Raw genomic sequence first — 15621 nt, forward strand, 5'->3', positions numbered from 1 at the left:
CTCATTTACAATAGCATCAAAAACAGTAAAATACTTAAGAATAAATTTAACCAAGGAGAGGTGAAAGTTGTTTAGACTGGTAAGTATAAGACATTGATACAAGAAACCAAAGAAGACACAAATAGATGTAAAGGTTTCCTGTGTTCCTAGATTGGAAGAATATTGTTAAGATGTTTATACTACCCAAAGTCATCTATAGATTCAATGCAATCTCTATCAAGATTCCAATGACATTTTTCACAGAACTAGAAAAAACACCTAAAATTTATATGGAACCACAAAAGACCCCCAAAAGCTAAAGCAATACCAGGAGAGAAGAACGAAGCAGCAGACACCACAGTTCATGATTTCAAGCTTTATTATAAAGTAATCAAAACAGTATAGTACTGGCGTAAAAACAGATATACATAGACCAATGGAACAGAATTGAGAGCTCAGAAATAAACCCACACATACACAGTCAACTAATACTTGTCAAGGGAGCCAAGAATACTTGATGGAGAAAACACAGTCTGTTCAATAAATGATGCTGGAAAAAGTGGATATTTAAATGTAAAGAACAGGGGCACCTGGGTGGCTCAGTTGGTTAAACAACTGCCTTTGGCTCAGGTCATGATCCCAGAGTCCTGGGATGGAGCCCCACATCAGGCTTGCAGGGAGCCTGCCTCTCCCTCTTCTGCTCCCCCTGCTTGTGCACGCTCTCTTTCAAATAAAAAAAACTTTAAAAAAAATGCAAAGAACAAAACTGGACCCCTGTCTTATACCACTCACAAAAATTAACTTGAAATGGATTAAAGACTTAAATGTAAGACCTGAAACCATATAACGCCTAGAAGAAAACATAGGGAAAACTCCTTGATATAGGTCTTGTCAATGGATTTTTTTTTGATATGACACCTAAAGTACAAGCAACAAAATGAAAAAAATAAACAAGTGGGACTATGTCAAACTAAAAATCTGCACAGCAAAAAAACAACAAAGTGAAAAGGCAACCTACAGAATGGGAGAAAATATTAACAAATCATGTATCTGATAAGGAGTTAGTATCCAATGTATAAAAAACTCAGACAACTCAATAGCAAAAAAACTCTTAAATAATCCAATTAGAAAATAAGCAAAGGACCCAAATAGACCTATCTTTCCAAAGACGACATGAAAATGGCCAACAGATACATGAAAAGATGTATGACATCAATAATCGCTAGGAAAATGCAAATTAAAACCACAATAAGAGGTCATCTCACACCTGTCTAAATGGCTATCATCCCCCCTTGGCAAAAAAAACCTCCAAGGCATAACAAAGCAGGCGAGGATATGGAGAAAAGGGAATCCTTGTGCACTGTTGGTAGGAATGTAAATTGATACAGCCACTGTAGAAAACAGTATGGAGGGTCCTCAAAAAATTCAAAATAGAACCACCATATGATCCAGCAATGCCACCTCTGGGTATCTATCCAAAATAAATGAAATTACTATGTTGAAGAGATATCTGCACCCCCATGTTCACTGCTGTAAACATTATTTACAATAGTCCAGACATGAAAATAACCTAAGTGTCCATCGACAGATGAATGGATAAAGAAGTTGTGGTGTGTGTATGCATGTTGTGTGTGTGTGTATTTATATATGTATATGTGTGTATACACACACACACATACACACAATGGAATACTATTCAGTCACAAAAAGAAGGAAATCCTGCCATTTGTGACAACATAGATGGACCCTGAGGGTGTTATGCTAAGGGAAATAAGACAGAGAAAAACAAAACTGTATAATCTCACTTATAGATGGAATCTAAAAAGAGGCAAAGTCATAGCAAAGGAGATCAGATCTGTGGTTACCAGAAGTAGTAATTAGGTAAAGGTGGTCAAAAGGGACAAACTTCCAGTTATAAGATAAATCTATACTGGGGATGTCATGTACAATATGATTGATGACTATAGGTAACACTGCTATATGGTATATTTGAAAGTTAATGAGAGTACATCCTAAAAGTTCTCATCACAAGGAAAAAAATTTTTTGTGACTACATAAGATGGTGGTTATTGGGGCGCCTGGGTGGCTCAGTTGGTTAAGCAACTGCCTTCGGCTCAGGTCATGATCCTAGAGTCCCGGGATCGAGTCCCGCATCGGGCTCCCTGCTCGGCGGGGAGTCTGCTTCTCCCTCTGACCCTCCTCCCTCTCATGCTCTCTGTCTCTCATTCTCTCTCTCTCTCAAATAAATAAATAAAATCTTTAAAAAAAATTAAAAAAAAAAGATGGTGGTTATTTACTAAACTTGCTGTGGTAACAATGTTACAATATATGTATGTGGTCATTATGCTGCATACTTGAAACTTACACAAGTATTGTAAGTCAATTTTATCTCAACACTTAAAAAAAAAACCAAACACTATAGCTGATCTCTGCTTATTACTCTTGGAGAGACTGCTGCTGACTAATGATCCCCAGAAACCAGAAGAAGGTAACAGGTTATCTAAGAGAGTCAGTCCAAAGTGAGAGGGAGAGCCAGAGGAACGGACAGACAGACTTTAGCCAAGGCAGCTATAAAAATTTCTGGTAACCTATTACTGCCTACTAATCAGTCAATATTCATCTACAATTGTTTATACAGCTTGAAGAATCAAGAAAGATCTTCCTAAGGAAGGGCTTCCTTAACACGCTACAGAATGGTGCCATGAAACCTGAAGATGAAAACGGCATACAGTAGGTATGCCAAAGGTGCTTTTTAAATACAGGGAGAAAGCAGGGCACAGTACAATATAGCTACAGACCCAGGAAATCTGTTACCTCACAGAGAAACAAAAACAGCTTAATAAGGGCTCACATAAAGGCAGGAAAAACTGAATGAGACTGGAATTATATTGGAGGTAACATTGTGATCTTTATAAAAGAAAGTATCACTAAGGTGCTTGAAGTAATCTCTCCTTTGGTATCATGCTAATATTTCCCCTACTAGCCATGGCGGAGGCTATGGGATATGCATCCCTAACACCAGAGGTTCGTCTCTGACTTGTTCTGCATGAAATGGAACCAGAGTTGTTCAAGTTCATGTTTGTGACAGAAGAAATGAGATGGGTCTGGGCCGCCTTGTTGCCACACTGGAGCAAGGATGCTCTCAAAGACATCAGCAGTAACTTTCAGGAGGCTACCATGCACTCCCTCTGACCAAGCAGAAGGGATCTGGGCATCACAGAGAAAACGATGACTGTATTTTGGAATATGCAGGGTATTTGGAAAGAGACGTGAGTCTAAAATAATACTAAAGCGGAGAATGGGGTGACACAGTGTGGGAAAGGTCACTGTAATCTACAGTCCAGTTTCCAATAGTCTTAAAGTCTTCTCAGTTCAATTTATGATCGCCCTATACTGATGTTATTTTTCAATCACCAGATTATAAAACAAGGACGTAGATTAGAGAGGCTATTTAGCAGGTGGGAGAACTCTGGATAATGTGTTCGGCACTTGCCACCAATCTGTTACCATGGTGACCCCCGTTGTCCCTTATTGGTGAACTATCATGGGGCTTACCTTTTTTTTTTTTTTTTAAAATCCACTCTGAATATTGTAAGAGCTCTATCTATCTGGGACAGAATGCTGGGCAAGATCTCAAGGGCTACAAACTGGACTTTCTGGAGCCAGGTGGCCCTAGCTTCAAGGAGGCTGGGGACATCGGGGGTAGGGTGTTGTCTCACCTGCCCCTGCTCTGGAAGCCACTGGGATGTGTGGGGAAAAGGTGGATTCAGCCCAAGATTCCTTTCCCAGATCAAGTGAGAGCGTTTAGGGTAGATCTTATACATATAAAAGTCTTTTGGTTTGGAGGGCTAGACACATGCACATTTGTTAAAAACAGGATCATTTGGGGCTATATATACCTGCATTTTGTGCTAGAACCTGAAAACAAATGAAAGTAGCTCTTACGGGATGAGACATAGATAAATGTCGAATATGGAAATGTCTTGATTATTTTGGCACACTTCTCAAGATACAGCAATTTCGACAACACTCTGCAGAAGAAGAGACTGGAGTTTATTTTTTTTTTTTTTTTTTTTTTTTTTTAATATTTTATTTATTTATTTGACAGAGAGAGAGTGAGAGCACAAGCCAGGAGACAGAGGGAGAAGCAGGTTCCTCGCTGAGCGGGGAGCCTGACATGGGACTCGATCCCAGGACCCTGGGATCATGACCTGAGCCGAAGGCAGCCGCTTAACCAACTGAGCCACTCAGGCGCCCCGAGACTGGAGTTTTTTAAATTTATTATTAAAGATTTTTATTTATTTATTTGACAGAGAGAGACACAGCGAGAGAGGGAAAACAAACAGGGGGAGGGGCAGAGGGAGAGAAGCAGGCTTCCCGCGTAGCAGGGAGGCGGATGCGGGGCTCAATCCCAGCGCCTGGGACCATGACCTGAGCTGAAGGCAGACACTTAGCAACTGAGCCACCCAGGCGCCCCAAGAGATTGGAGCTTCTTAACACGGTTTAATATAAGAAATTAAAATAAATTTTTTCTTCTGTTGGAATGATATTTTAGTAGTAGATCCCTATAGCGGAAAATAAATCAAAAAGGACAGATACAAATAGATTCCTCTTATACAAGGGATACATTTGGAAAGACAAGCGCATATGTGGGAAAATGCTGAGTGATGTCTGTTATTCACAAGAAAGAAAAACACCAAGGTCCATTAACAAAATTAAAATGAAAACACATATTTTAAAAAGTGCACACGTCAATGAGTGCTTAGGGACAGACAGACAAATGAGGGAAAGAGACCAGCAGATCTGAGGAGTATTTTGTAATTCCTGTGAGCACAAAACATTAGGTAAAAGGAGATCAGTTGAAACTGGACCTGTGAGGACCAGAATTCAGCAGAGTGAACTTACAGCTCTTGGTTGCCGTGGGAACAGCTCAAGCTAATACAATGGAATAAAAAACTGCAAATGAAGTAAATAATGCCAGAGGTGAAGCAACCATGGCCTAGGTAGCTCCACCTAGGGAGAGAGACAGCAAGGAGTTTATGAGGGATATGTGCTACAGGTAAGGATTGGGGTTATAAGACCAGGAATTGGAGTTCATATAAACAGGTCAAGCCGAGACCGCATTCTCGAGAGGGCATGGGAGTACTGCCATCCTACTGTCTCCCTCCCTCACTTTGACAGAAATCAGTGCAGCTCATAAATCAGGGATTTGCTGCCAGCAAGGAATAGGAAACAGGGAAGGAGCAGTTGCTCATCCTCCTGGTGACCCAGTTCCATTGCCTGAGGTCAGAGAATTGTAGTTCCTGCTATTTAGACTTGCCCCCAGGCCCTTTGTACCACCCTGGGGTGGGGGGCTGCCTGGGTGGGGTGTGGGAGTCAGAAAAGGCAATCCCTGAGCAGAGCAAGAGATCCTGAAATGCATCTTGTTAAATATTCACCCTCCCTTTCCCCCATTACTGGAAATCTCTAGAAACAAACTATTGGATCCATTTCAAGGCTGAGAGAAAGAATAGGAGTTGGAGATATTATACCACCATGTCAGGTCTTTATTTCCAAGATGTGTATGCATCCTAAAATTGGACAAGGGTTTGCAAAAATGTCCCTTTCCCAAGCTGGCATGGGAAAACCCCGAGAGGGCAGGACGTGAAGTTGCCAGGGTCCTATCATGGGGAGACAGTTCTGTAGACTACTGGGGCAAAATGCTTGCTTCTCTTGCCCCTGAACCACAAACACAGAGTGCTACATTCTGTTTGAGAGAGTCAGTGTCACGGTTCTCTGCCAGACTGACTCAAGGTGCCTCAGTTATTGCAATTCAGTTACTGGTACCCACTGAGAAGACAGAACTTGAAGACTTTTGTACCCCAGCAATAATTCTGGAAATCCCTAAGACCAAGTCATAAACTTAATGTGTATATATCTAAATAGTTATTTATTTTCTAATTGTTTTTTTAAAGTACTGCATTCAACTTACCTTTCTAATATCTCACCCACGACAGGAAAAGAGGTACTTCCAGGAATAGTCTTTGCCATGAGTTTCCATCACTGGTACCCCCCCCCCCCCCCCCCCCGGCCCCCTGCCCAGACAGCAGGACTCAGGGGACTAGGGAAGAGAAAGCACCTTCTCAAGCCAATTCCCAAAGGCTGTTCTTCAGCTAAAACCGGTGTGGTGCTGGCCACAGGGACATGGGAACAGCCCTTCATGCATTCTTTTAGAACGACGTCTCCATTCTCCTGCCCACCATCCTCCACCCACCTCATAAAGGCAGACGAGCAACTGAGAAATGGGGGCAGGGAACCCAGCCTCCAGCCGCACGTCATTAATACACAGCAGCAGGCCATCCCTACTGACCTGCCAGGTCCACTTTTCTCTCGATAATGAAAAAGGATGTACAATTGGGGCCTAGAAACTCCAAATGCATCCCCCTTGCAACAGATAAGACCTGGAGTGCCCCACCAAGGAAGGGGTGAATAATAAGTCCCACCAACAAGGACACCGACTTGCTCTCTGGGTTTCAGCAGAACAAAACTTTTGTAAAACAATGGCTTTTAAGCCAAAACACGTCTGGTGGTTGGGGGAAACTGCTTAGAACATGGAGTTTGTAAGAATAGGCCTTATGGGCTACAAAGTTCCAAAGCCGCTGCAGTTTCAACATCAGGAGCAAAGCAATCAACAACATAGTCGCCAATTTTGTGTTTTGCCCAGTAAGGGCATTTTTTAAATAGAAAGAAAGAAGCTGTCACCTACGCTATCACTATAATTTCCATAAACAAATAAACCAACCAACAAATAATCTGATAACCATTAGACTATAAAAATTGTAAAAAAGACATAATCCTAAAAAATAAAAAAAAGTTAGGGTAGTGCCTGGGTGGCTCAGTGGGCTGAGCCTCGGACTCTGGGTTTCGGCTCAGGTCGTTATCCCAGTGTCCTCTAATCTAGCCCTGCAATGGGCTCTGTGCTTGGCAGGGAGTCTGCCTGAGATTCTCTTTCTCCCTCTCCCTTTGCCCCTTCCCCTGCACATCTGTGAGCTCTCTCTCTCTCTCAAATAAATCTTTTAAGAAAAAAAATTAAAAAGGTAGACTTTTCCATTAATGAAGTTAGCTTAATGATACAATTCTTTTTTTTTTTTTTTTTTTTTTTTGCGAGAGACAGAGTGAGAGAGAACACGAGAGGGAGGAGGGTCAGAGGGAGAAGCAGACTCCCCGCCGAGCAGGGAGCCCGATGCGGGACTCGATCCCGGGACTCCAGGATCATGACCTGAGCCGAAGGCAGTCGCTTAACCGACTGAGCCACCCAGGCGCCCTAATGATACAATTCTTATATTATAGTTATTTTCCTGATGACTTGCAAATCCTTATTCCTAGGCAGACAGGGGTCCCAGGACAGTGTCTGAAGATGTCTAGGAGCCACTGATGTAGGTCAGAGGCCACATTTGCTGATGGATGGGCACAACAGGGGACAGAGAGTGGCAGCGCATAGGCCAGAACTTCCCCCACCCCCCAGCCAGGCACTATGCCCTCTCCCACCAGAGCAACTTCTAGGCACCTTCCTCTCTCCCACTCAGCACCAGCCTAAGGATAGGCACAGGAAACACAAGTAAAAACAGAATCATTCTGCCATCCCAGCCCTCTGAGGTCTTTTTGCCCCAAGGGCCCCCTGAATCTTCTTGCTCTTATTTTTGCTTCCTTTTTCCACAGATTCCACCTGGTCAAAATTCCAGGTTCTTCCAATCTAAAACCACACAATAGTAATCGTAGGGATGGGATAATAGCCGCAGGGTTTTTACTCCACTGAGGCTTGACATCCAGTTGAGATCAGGATTTCTTTCGCACCAAGTCAATTTTTGTTCACCAGAATATCCACATAGGTGCCTTCATTAAACTTTCATGAAATGGAAATAAGTTGGAGTTTTTTTCTAATTCATTCAATTCTCCCCACAAATACATAATTTAAACGCTGGTAGCTGTTAAAAAGTAAATTACACGATCAAAGGAAAAGTCTAATAAATAAACTGAAAGGTTTCTATTCTCCCAGGATTTCTTGAATTCCAAATGTGCTTCATTTTTTAAAGGTAAGCAAGGGTTTTAACACAAAAGATCTCACCTAAATTCAAATAGGTTATAATTTAGAATTAAAACACATTCCTTAAAAATGCTGCTGAGGGCGCCTGGGTGGCTCAGTTGGTTAAGCGACTGCCTTCGGCTCAGGTCATGATCCTGGAGTCCCTGGATCGAGTCCCGCATCGGACTCCCTGCTCGGCAGGGAGTCTGCTTCTCCCTCTGACCCTCCCCCCTCTCATGTGCTCTCTCTCATTCTCTCTCTTTCAAATAAATAAATAAAATCTTTAAAAAAAAAAAAAATGCTGCTGAAATCCATTTTTACAACCCATCTCTGCCCCTGTGCCCCCCAACAGTTATTTTTTTTTTAATTCAGCAAAGTCTCTCATCAATATACCCCACTAAGAATGCAACTATTTACCTAACACAGCATGGGCTCGAGAAAGCTTAGATGCCCCAATCCCTCCTCATTCCTCTAAGAAACTTTAATAAAAATGTTTACATTTTTTGCAATTAAAATGTCAAAAACAAAACACAGCACAAGGAACTGCCTTTAGTCCAGCCATAGGGAAGAAGCCCAAGCTTTCTAGGATGACTGAGGTCATTAGGACAAGACTAGACTAACAGAGCATTGAAGGTCAACAGCAAGAAAGGAAAGAACTCCAGGGTTTGTGTAACATTAGCAAGGCTAAATGTTATCACATTTGCAAAACACCACCAGAATCACAAAGCCATATCGATTTTAAATATGAGGCACCCTACTCAGAATGAAACCATTTCCCCAAAGAAAAGGCAATTCCACTAAAGCTGAAACACTGTATGGGGGGGGGAAGGAGGGACTGGATCGTCAGGGGCTTTAAAAATTCATTCTACGGGTTCTTTCACTTGAAAATGCTTCTACTTGGGATATGAAGAAATGTAAAAAGCTAGTTAACCTTCATGGTTATTCTTAATGGTTGCAAGTAACATTTCGTTCTTCTGCTGGTTCATTCTGAGGATGTTGGAAGAGAAAGGGAGACTAACTAGCTTTTTCCATTTTGATGATGAATTCCAGCCCTATGGAAGAGCAGGGCTGGAACCCCACGATGGCACCAGGAGAGGGCGGAAGCACCGAGAAGCTGGCGTGAAGGCAAGGCTGCACACTTCTGTTGTTTTAACAAGTTCAAACCTACGGCCACAGGCCATCCAGATCACATGCAGAATAAAAAAAGACTCGAAAAAACAACTTTCAGTGTCTAAACGGGAAAAAAATGACTCCACAGGCGAGCCATTCTCCTAACTGGAGAGCAGCAGTTTTAAGAAGCTGCCTGGCACCGAATTTCTAAGTGTGCAGCCACGTCTAATTCCATGAGATTGAAGTGTGTGGTGCACGGCTGGTTTTTTTTTTTTTTTTTTCATTGCAGAGGCACGAAGAATGCAAATTGCCTTGAACACTCACACGTGAGAAGCCCAGTTCATTACAAATAAGCTGAAGTCAGTTGTCCATGCAAAGTACATGTATAGTAAAGGAGTGAATAACATACCCATTCCGATAGGTCACTGAGCTAGCAAAAATCAAAAACAAAACAGTAAATGGATATTTTAGTGGACGCGGGTCTTGCCAAAAGCTTTCAAGTAATTTGAGGAATCTACTGATGCTTACTGTAGGGGGGGGAAAAGAAACAAAACCCAATGAGAATGAAGGGGGTGGATTTCCCACCTGGTGAGTATGTGGTTATTTTAGCTAGAAGTTAGCAGTGGCATTAGATGTAAAAGTTTGTTTTTACTTTTTCCCCCCCGGTACAGTGCTGATGTCATCAAGAAACAAGCAAGCAGCATGCCATTGCCTAAATTTGTGTGCACTACTTTTTCATAATTATATTTACATAAGAAAATCCACCCAAAGAAAATGGTCAGTACCCACATCAGGCAAACTTGGAATTTCTTTTTTCTTAGAAATACTGCAAACAATCATTTCGATTTTTTTTTTTTAAACCAAAGAGGTACTTTCTTACCATGAACTAAGGTCTTCCAGATGGCATATCTTAATTGGCTAGGTTATCAAAAGGCCAGCTCAAAAATGAATTAGGAGTTATTTGCATACATTTTCATAAATGTCAGCTTATCAGAGAAACATTAAAATCCATTATTATCAGCATAAAATCCTAAAATCATAGCATAACATGCGAGAGAACTGTAAGAAGGGGAAAAGAAGGGAGGACGAAAGGGGATATATGTATAATGACCATTTGGTCTGTGCAAAAACATACTAAAAACCTTAGTTTGGAGGCCTCTCATGATTATTTAATGTCTGAAAATGATGTCTGGCTCTTTGAAGAAAGAAGTTCTGTCAAAGATACAGAATATATCCAATACATCCCATATTCTTGTACAAGAAAATTTATAGAGGATTCAGGTCTCAAAAAAAATTAAAATTATATACTTATCACTCCATCTTAGACAGAGTTTGGGAAATTCTTTGTCCACGCCAAGGGAGAAAGAGAATAAACACATTGATTCAACTCTACCTAAAATTATGGGAGCCAGGGTCTCAAGAATAGTGGTTAACACAAACAGGCTACCATTTCCACAGCTAATCAGCGATGGGCTACACACCAGAAAAAGTAAGGTAGCAATGCTTTTTCTTTTTAACTTGGTGCATGGGAACCTTCACACAGGAAAAAGTTCTTTTGCATCTAAGTGGTGTCAGTATTTAGAGATGGTGAAACCAAAGCCCAGAGAAGGTAGGAGATTTGGCGCCATCAGACCTCCAATGGGCAGCGCCAGGACTATACCTAAACCACCTGCCTCCCAGGTTCATCCCTCAAACAGGTTGCCTCTGATGAGCCAATCTGAGTGAACTCTAACACAAGACAGAGTTTAAAGAGTAGTTTTTGACATACAACCTCCCCCAAGCTTTTACATGTAAGAATTATTTCACCCAATAGATTTAATTATTTTTTAAATACAAAAATATTATTTTTGTAGCAGGTATGGACAACTGGCTTAAGTTAAAATAGAAAGGGAAGCATCCAAAATCAGAATGCTATTTTTCTCCACTTCAAAAGAAAAAGCAGGGCCAAGTCAAGTAAAAATTTAATGCCGTGGCATCCTCCTCTAATTAGGAGCTAGGCAGGGGTAATATCCCCAGGATGAACCACCTGACAGGCACTTGTACTGTGCTGGGGGTGGGCTCCCGAGTGCTGGTGCTAAGGACGCGCTTGGGGAGCCTGAGGCAGTGGCTTTTACCAATGAGGGCAAAGAAAGGTCGGACTTGAACACCTAATGGGGCTATTTCGGCATATCCTGGCTACCCTGGCTTTAGGGTATATGTGGGCAAGTCCTAGGACTTGTATCATAATACATGCAGAAGTGACTTTGCAGTTTTTCTCCAAAGGAAATCTTATGTACTATTCTAAAGGTGAGCTAATGCCTACTGTTAGATTTGATTCATTAAATGATTTCTCTTTTAAAAAAATGTCAATGGGGATGAGGTTTATCTAGAACTGTGTACGTAGTTCCTCCATCAGTCTTGTTCCCTTTCCATACACATACCAAAATAAATTCTCATTCTGGCTATTTGCTGACAACTAAGAAAGGAAGGCAAAAACCTCAGATTGAGGGGCTAAATCTGGATAATGGGGTATCCCGTCTCTCCTACAATCTAGAAATGGTGGGAATTCGCTTTCTTCATTCTGGATGAGTTCATACAAGATCTCCACCTCTGGGCACAGCTAGAGTTCAGACTTTAGTCAAGGGGCTTCTAACTCTCAGCAGCACCTGTTTTGATTTGTTCCTTACCGACCAGTCTCAGGGTAGATGTATCTTTTGCAGATTCTTTTTAATGTTGCCACATTTCTGTGACTTTATAAAATGGATCAATGTCCTGAACTTGACTACAAGCTAAGTATCTCAGGACATGTATTTTAATGACCTTTACATGAATACAGCATAATGTGAGATTAAGTCTCACTGCCGGTTCTAAGGTCACCTGGTGCGAAGAGACAATCTCTAGATTCTCAGAAGGCGCAGGCTCATCCTCCTCAGACAGGGCAACTGCACTGTAGGCCACACGTGTGCATTTCTCTCGCAGCTGTGTTGCATGTAGTACGCCCCCTCTAAAGCCAGGGGCATATGAAAGGAGCCTGATGCTCCTTTGAGGGTTAGTAGTTGGGACTATCACATAAGTAATATGGGAAATTAAAGAGCCACCTCTCAGGGAGGTTAACTGTAAGAAAAGTTCCTGTGAAGTAATAACTTTCCAGGTCACGTTTCCCAATCAAGGTTAAAAGGCTGATTGTGCATTAGCATTCTAGACATTCTAGCAATGAAAGGGAAGCATGATCTCAGGTGTTCATGATGTTACATGTTCTTCCGTCTTATGGGCAATCATAGCATTAATGCATTTTATATGGTTTTTTTTTTTTTTAAGTGGTAGACGTCTAAAAATGATTAAGTCAAGTTTTAGAGAAAATCAGAGCCCTTATCAGAAGGAGTACAGCTGGTAATTGTGTTAATCAAGGCCTTTCATTTTTAGAAGCATTATGCCCATTCACGTCAAAACCCACTTGGAGTTCTGTGCACCTGGTCATATAGCAGGGATTTCTCCTTCCTGTGAGGTATTTGAATATGAAAGGAGGGAGTGGAGCGGAGATGAAGAGGAACCAGTATATATTTTCGGCACATGTAGAGATTTCTATCATTTAATTTCTACCCAACACCACGAGGTAGGTTGCATTTTGAAGATTTGGAAAGTAAGGTACAGAAAGGAAAAATAATTTGCCCCAGAAGTCCCCTGATGCATATAGCTTGGACTGAAAGCCCATCTGCCTGGCTCTAAAGATGGAGCTTTTCTCATGACCAATGCTGCTTGCTCTCTCTTCAAAGTCATTTCTAAGGGATGGTGGGATTGAGGGTTCCGAGGGGACGTGCTGACATCTCTTTTAGTGCCATGTCCTGATGAAAGCGGCTGGGTATTTCACATACTGTAGGTCCAATCAATCAAAAATGTGAAAATATTTTAATATTTGTAGTATGCAGGGGTTTTACTTCAAACTTCAGCCATTTAATTGGCCACAGTGCCAAACATCTATCTCTTGGTAATTTTCTCCAGAATAAAATCATATAGGATTTAATCAGAGTCAAATTGACCCAAAGATGAATTCAGCTAGGGTGGACTCTGGAGGGGCACCACACGTTCTTGGCCTCATTTTTTCTCCTTTTCAATGTAAAGCTTGGTCCCACAAGCTACTTGCTATAGTTAAGGACAGTTCAAGAACAAACTCTGTTGTTAAACAAAGCTGGACACCTTTGTTTCTGTTAGCAAGGGGAATTGCTGCAGAATTGTAAATCCTTGCAAAAAGACTTCTGTACACAGATCACGTGAATAAACCAACAACTGAAGTCATTTTTTAAACATGTTCAGTTGCTGCAAAGCAGTGAACAGACACACCACATGAGGACCAATTTATGGCTAGAAAGAAAAATTACACTCTTCAAAACATCCCATTTGGTGGCAGTCATGATCATTAGTGAAAGTAATATCTATTTAAAAGCAGTAAATGCCTATTTCCAAACAGAATGGACTGGCATACAAAGGAAGCGTCATCCCACTCAAACATCCCCAGGCTTCCCAGAGTATCATTACGGTCTGTCATGTTAACTCACTTCCTTTTTTCCCCCTCTTTTTCTTCCCTGCTGAATATTATTGTCTAAAATCAAATTAAATACTAATGGTAAATGTGCACAGAAATCATTTCAGGAAAGCAAAACAATCAGACTCAAGAGGTTATATAAAAATATTATTTCTCATAGTAAAGATCAAAAGCCCAGATGGAATTGTGAGAGTATTCCAAGAGGGTTACAGTAGCTGAAGCTGCTAGCCAGGTGACTAGTTAATAGAACCACCAACAAATAACATCTTAATAATTTCAAAAGACTCCAGGTCTCCTTCCAAGTCCCTTCCTCCTAGCTCTAAGATCCCTAGTCAATGATGATGATGATGATGATGATGATATACATGTCAAGATGAGAATATTATCTTTGGTAAAATAGCACAAAAAGGCAACATGACACATGGGAAATTTGAGTCTGACCCAACATGATGATTACTGTTATCCAATGAATATTTAATAAAAATGTCACAGATCATTTATTTTGGACTCAAGTTTTCAAAGAGAATGAATCCCCCAATAAGATTTAATGTACTGGTTTTTAAATATGGCAAATTAAAGATGGCCCCTGAAATATATAATTATATTGAGTAAACTTTTCCTACAACATGGCTGGTATTTAAAGTAGGTCTTATTTTTATGTTCCAAACTATGTACTCACTCTTACAAGTTGGTCTTCACGTTCTCTTTGGAAAATGCATTGCAATATATTCTTATTTAAGACAGACCAAGTTAAGCCTATTATTTAAGTGCATGGCAATTAAGAAGAGCAAGGATTACAACCAGAACTTCTGAATTTACTTTTTCATGTACAGAACTTCCTGAACCACTCAAGCTAAATGAAAATGAAGTCCTTTCAAATACACTTTTTGAGCAAAACAGGATAAGAGAATGCCCAAGAGGTAGTTCTCCAGTTAACATAGCTTCTCTCTACCTTCCCAATTTCTATCCTTGGGCCATAAGTAGGAAGAGTCTAGCTGCTCTTGCTTGAAACTGAAAGTGCTAATATTCCAAATCAACCAGCTCCCCCTCACCAAAGAGGTCTATAAATGATGAGTTGTTAGTTTTGGAAAAATAATGAAGAATTAAAAATAGATTTGTTCGACTGAGCTGAAGGGTATGTGCCTATGGAGGAAAGCATTGGTACTGAGGTTTATGTGAGGGGGAAGCAGACACAGACTTCAGTGAACAAAAACTCACCTGTGTTAATGCTCTACAGTACAGAACAAAGCTATTCTCAGGCAGCTGACAAAAGCATATTATTTTAAACCAAAAGAGCGAAGAAGTACAAACACTGTTGTTAAGGACCCTAGAAAACTAATTAAACATTCTAATTTTATAGATGAGAACACTATGGACCCAAGAGATAATAAATCTTGAATAAGATTACACTATGAGCTGGAAGATGACCTACATGTAAATACTGGTTCCCTTGAGTCCTTGGTCATCATCTCTTCTACCATAAATGAGACATTTCTTTATTATGTATGAGTTCATCTGAGTCAAGTGAGAATAAATTGTGCTAGGTATTACAAATTGTTCCTACCTACATGCAGTTTACTCCCCAGTATAGGATGCAAAAAATTAGACTTGCAATTATAGTACAGAATGAGGAGAACTATTTATTGACTGTTGCTCAAGCAAGGACACCTATCCCAGACTTGCAGGGTCAACAAAGGCTTCTCAGTAGATCTGGTATTTAAACTGGTTCCATGAAGGAGAAGTAGAGATTACACAGAGGAAGACAGAGAGGAGGAGGAAGCTGTTCTAAATGGAGGGAATAGCTGACACACATGAACAGAGGCAAAAGAGCACTGTCATATTTGAGGAAGTGAAAGGAATTCAGTATGGCTGAATACTGAGTGCCCTGGGGGGAAGCGGTGAGAGATAGGGCAGGAAAGCTGAGCAGGGTTCACAAATCCAGAAGGGTTTT

General features: G+C 41.0%; 1 protein-coding gene across 1 annotated transcript in view; it reads right to left on the reverse strand.

The window, feature by feature from the left end:
* Positions 1-15621, reverse strand: part of RYR3 (ryanodine receptor 3) — a 354804-nt gene that overhangs the window by 296421 nt on the left and 42762 nt on the right. The gene's annotated exons all lie outside the window — the stretch shown is intronic.

The sequence above is a fragment of the Neomonachus schauinslandi genome, chromosome 9 (genome assembly GCF_002201575.2).
Source record: "Neomonachus schauinslandi chromosome 9, ASM220157v2, whole genome shotgun sequence".
Taxonomy (NCBI): domain Eukaryota; kingdom Metazoa; phylum Chordata; class Mammalia; order Carnivora; family Phocidae; genus Neomonachus; species Neomonachus schauinslandi.